Source organism: Lissotriton vulgaris, unplaced genomic scaffold (assembly GCF_964263255.1).
Source record: "Lissotriton vulgaris unplaced genomic scaffold, aLisVul1.2 SCAFFOLD_3047, whole genome shotgun sequence".
Classification (NCBI taxonomy): Eukaryota; Metazoa; Chordata; class Amphibia; order Caudata; family Salamandridae; genus Lissotriton; species Lissotriton vulgaris.
This window is the reverse complement of record NW_028248719.1, coordinates 38,816-44,360: the sequence shown is the minus strand read 5'-3', so window position 1 is coordinate 44,360 and position 5,545 is coordinate 38,816.

Below are 5,545 nucleotides of genomic sequence, written 5' to 3'. Positions count from 1 at the left end.
CTGAGGGAGATACAGGAAATCCTGCGGGTACACGTAGTTGTCCGTCCGGCTGTGGCAGGGGATCGGGCCTGCAACGCACCACCGGTGCGTAAGGTGGGGGATGGGTACCTATTCGGGCGCCAATTATGTGGTAAATTTAAATTACCTATACTTAATTTATGCGGTAAAATTCAATAAGAATAACTCAGTCAAAAATAAGAGGCAGAATCCGGGGCATTTGAGTTTTAAAAGGGGTTTTATTCCTTAAAAAGGAATTGGTTCGAACCAGGGATTATATTCCATCACCACGAAGGTTCAGGAAGGGAATCACAATACTTTATTGACAGGATATCATATATATAGTCAATGCATTACATTAATGACAGATGCAGAAGGCGTAACAGCTGAGAGAAACGAGATAAGACACATGTGCGTAACAGAAGGCGTGCATGAGGGCGTACACGGAGGTGTGTGCTAGACAACGTCACATAAAACGTATCACAGGTGGGTGGATCCTTAGAAGAATCCTGCAGTGTCAGCAGAAATATGTGGCAGGGATGCGCGCGCAGTAGTATGACGTGTGATTGACGTGGAACTGGAGGGTGAAGGGGACTTGACATTTAGCCTCACATGAGGAGACAGAAGTCTGGGGTGTCAGAACAACCTCATCCCAAATCATATCTAATATCTTGTGTTTGAGGAACTGTATTATCTAGAAGGAAAGGTCTCTCGGGCAGAGGCTATTCTATACTGACTGCTAGTGCGTGCATATGTGACTACGTGTCTACGTGTAAAGCAAGGGGGGCATGGGCCTACCATGGTAACAGGAGCTATGAATTACTTGCATGGAGACAGTGAGGCCGGGCCCTTTGCTCTGCAGCTGGGAAGGATGTTTTCCTAAACTACTAGACAGGAATGTATTTTCGAGGAGCGGAGCAGATAACTTGAAGGTTGAATACAGTCTTGGCAGGCAAGCAGGTCGAGCCAGGCACCGCTCGCCGCGCAGGGAGTAAGTCAAGGGTCAGGAAGCGGCAGACTGCAGCTTTCAGAGACAGAAGGCAGAAAGAGCTCGATGGCAAAAATCAGGGCCTAACTCGCCAGAGCTAGAAATACATGAAAGTGCACCATGTAAAGACGTTGGCAAGGCACACTTAGGAACGGAATATCTGACCCATTCATGGTGGATCTGAAAGAGGACATGTTAACGTTGGACGCAAATGTATTTGCGTCTTCATAGCTGGAAGTGGAGGGAACATACATGTACTTGAAGCACGTACATGGAGCCGGTGGGGTCTACGATAGGGGACACAACTGACCATGAAAATTCATATTACCTCAATTGTAAAAACTGTTATAAGTGAAGTTTCTCCTTAGAGACTGTGAGAAGTTAGCCTGGTATATGATGTGCACAATTCTAGTGGGCACCTTGCACCAGTCTAAACAACCCTTATGGTGATGGTTGTAAAGTCAACCTTATAGACAAGCTATACTAGTGGTAGCATGGACAAAGCAGTCTTAGGCTAAACTTCAGAGGGCATGTAAAGCCAGCTGTTTTACCATATATAATCCCTTGAATATCAAATGAAAGGACACCACATAAGGTATATAGAAAAGATATATGTATTTATTACTAACACAACCCCTTTGGACTCTTTATGAGGTCAGAGGTCGAAGTACATTACAAGTTTCTTAATCAGCATTCTATAAGTTGCACAAAATACAGTTACGCCCTAGGGGCCTCACAAACCATATACTAAGTAAGTGGTAGAAGAACCACTTCAGGAATAGGGAATAGGCCTAGGGCCTAGGGAATCGCTGGGGCTACACTGGACAACCAAAGAATTGGAAGTAGGAGGCCCACGGGAAGCGTATGCAGTGTCTGAACACACACGTGCGTTACCATAGAGTTATAATGGGAACGTAAAAGTTACAAAGTAGATTTCGGACACTTCCAGGTGAACTACGGTGAAACCTCTTAAAGCTAGGACACTTGGCTAGTCAACACCCACGTGAGTACCGGAGCACTCGAGTTACCTCACCCAGGGAAGCCGGGTGCATAGGTGTTCTTCTGTGTCGGGTTTCGTCGCTGTTTCCTATGGAGAGCTGCAAAGAAGTGCTGTAGGCGACCAGGAGAAAAGTGTCCGGTTGGATTCAAGGGTGGATCGAAGATGTGAAGAACCTGTAAGCAGAGGGAACAGAGTCTGGGTCATTAGCCAGTGAACAGGAAGGAACCAGGAAGGAACCATGCGTTGTCGAGTGCTGTCCAGGTGAAGAGGTGAAGCTTGTCTCTGCATCCACAGGGTCCAGGCGGCGTCGACGACGACCAGGAGCTGGAGGGTGACTGTCCCACAAAGGATCTTGTTGGCTGGGGTGTCGGTATCCGGATTGGAGCCAACAAGCCGTGGCTAACGCAACTCATGCAGGAGATGAAGATCGGCTTCTGTTCAGACCAGCAAAGTCTGGGGAGCTTCAACTTTGCAGGGAAGCTGGGGCGAGCCTGGAGCAACTAGGTCAGCAGTGTAAATTCAAAGGAACGTCTTCAAGGGGCTAACTAGCCAACGGGCTCGCAACCAGGAAGACACGGTAAGCTGTAAAGTGCCAGTAGGCCCCACGCGACACTCGTGGAGTGTGGAGGGCTAAGCTTTGGCACAAATGGTGCTCGGGTCTGGGGCTTCTCAAACCCCAATGCGCAACTGCAAGGGTGCCTTGGTAGTTGCACAGTTAGCAACAAGCAGGATCTCCAGGGAATCTTGTCCCCCATCTCTCGTGTCCTCCACGGGTCTCAGCTTTGCTATAGGTGTGGGTCGGAGTTGGAGAAGTCTGGAAGTCCAGTCCTGAGTAGCTGAGTCTTCGGGTTCCGGCAGGAGCGTCGACAAAGCAAACCGGCGAGTTGCTGATGGTACCTGTTTGCACAGGGTAGCCACTCTTTGGCCACAAGGGAGATTTCTTCAGTCTTCTAGTCGTGTAGAATGCCGAAGGTCCAAGAGTTTTGTTTCAGAGTTTCGGTCCAGGATAATCTAATGTCTCTAGACACAGCTTCTATCTTTATACTAAACTAAGGAGCTGGATTACCTGCTAGGTCCCTCCTATGGGTGGGACCAGGGAAGGGGGTGGTTACACCCCTCTCCCTTTGTACAGTTTCACTCCAGAGCGGGGCTGGAGGGCCCCAGCAACTGGTTTGAACCGGGCTATGCATGGAGCACCTTGTGTGCCCCAGGCAGTGACTCTTTCTCAACCCACCCTGCCCCAATACACTAAAAACCTGTCTGGGGAGGTTCTATCATCTCCCAAGGCAGGAAACCTATTGTCCAGGCCTCCCCTGCCGGAGTTTCGTCCAGAAGCAGGAGGTCTGACTCGTGTCTGTGGCAGAGGCATCCATTTTGTGATGCTGGAGCTCTGTTTAACTGTAACCGGGATTAACAGTAACTACATGTCTTCTCCCTCTAGAAGGGTGGAATGCTACCCCCGTCGCCAGAACTGGCAAGGGGTTAGTATTCCAAAGTGTTTGACACCTTACACGACATGTTTCGATAAAACCAAACCAAAGTTAGCATTAACCGCGAGGATTATAATGCACTTAAGAGTATATGGTATGGCTATATCATAGAACAGCTTTAAGGACATGGTTCCGAAAGCTGTAGAAGGGCTCAGCTCATGCTGGAGCACCCTCTCACATAAAACCAAGCACTCTGCCTCCAGGATTGTCGAGGCCTACCCTAGGAGTGACTTATAGGTGCATATGTGTCTATATATAAGGAACATATAGATATACTATATCTAAGTAAGGGGTGATTACACCACCTTACTCCAGCTGAGTGATCATCAAGTGGTGTCAGTTTGGATGGCCAGCCAGGGGTGGCATAATACATGCTGCAGCCCCTGGTAGGCCTTGGATGCACCTATGCCCTGGGTACCTAAGGCACACTGTACAGGGGCTCACAAAGGTGACCCAATTCCCAAATAGGTATGTACCTAAATTACATGGTATTAATTTAGAGAGAGAACAGCTGGGCTGTGGGTCTGATTAGCAGGCCCACAGCCACACTAAAGTCAAAAAACCAGAGAATCACAGCAAAAAGTGGGGGTGACCATAGGAAGCAGACCCTACTCTCCTACAGAGACCTTGGTTGGAAGCGTGCAGCATTGTGTCAGCTGTTGTGTAAAACCAGTTTGACATTCTCCAAGGCTGCTTTGTTGCATCAAATGTTGTGTAAAATCAGTGCGCCAACCTCCAAGGCTGTGCTGTTGAATCGGATGATGTCTAAAAGTAGTGTGCAGCTCTCTTAGACTGCGCCGGGCTTGTGCAAAACCATTGTGTCTCCAAACACTTGCTGCTGACTGCGGTGTCTTCGTGTCCACGTTCTACCTGGGATCTTATCTGTTTGTCGCCACCGTTATAAGACGCTGGTGCTTCAGATAAAAGGGCATGAGAACTGTAGGGATGCCTTCATACAACCAAAGATCTTTCAAAAACATTTTCATGTGTCTGCGCCCAGCTGTCGCCAGGAGCCCAGACCCCTGCACTTTTCATGCCTGGCTTGGGACACAGGCAGATATACTCTTATACGGGCCGGGAACTCCTAGATATCAAACGATCAAGCACATCTAAATGTATTAACCACCCACATGACACTTTCGGGTATACCATGACATGGAGGGGCCTTTAGCGTGCAGGAGCATGCGCCCACTGCTAACTGATCCAGGAAAGTCAAAACATAATTATAAATTAGATGCTCTCCCCCAGACTTGTCCTCAGACTGCCCAAGACTTTCCTTCCGACAAATTTGGTCAGGGCTGGAACTGCTTTTGGGGCAATGTTAGATCTCTGTCCAAGCATGCCACTGAATTCTGCGGCCTACTATCTTCTGAGAATCCCGACATCGCATTTCTGACTGAAACCTGGCTCAAACCTAGCTCCACCCCCACTATTGCGGTGACAGTTCCGGATGGCTACCATATTCAAAGGCTGGATAGACAGTCTAAGGTGGGTGGAGGGATAGCCATTATCCATAAAAACATTATTAATGTATCGACACTTGAGCAATGCTGTAATGATAAAACAGATATGGCGGTTTTTAGATTTTTTTTTTTTTTACCTCATTACAGCTGGAAAGTTGCCCTTGTATTTCAGCCCCCAGGACCCCTTTTAGATTGCTAGCTTCAACTGATGGAATTAATTGCCCCTCAAATTATCTCCACTGAACATTTTCTGTTACTAGGGGACTTCAATGTACATAGTGAGAACACTTCTAATCAGGACGCCTATATGTTTCTCGCAAACTTGGCCACTCTAGGACTAGGAAAGATCAACAAGGGTCCTACATATCTAGCAGGACACACGTTAGATGTTTGGCCAGCTACAACTCCATAGTAAAGCTACCAAAGACCAGCTGGAATCATTGAAACATTACCATAAAACAGCCAGATGCCAACATGCAGCGTGGCTCTCTCAAGATTTTCGAAAAGAAAAATGTATTTGTAAAAACTTTGAAAGACGTTGGCGTCAACACCCATGATGTAATTGATAAAGAAAGGTATAAGACCTCTCTGGCTCAATATAACAAGA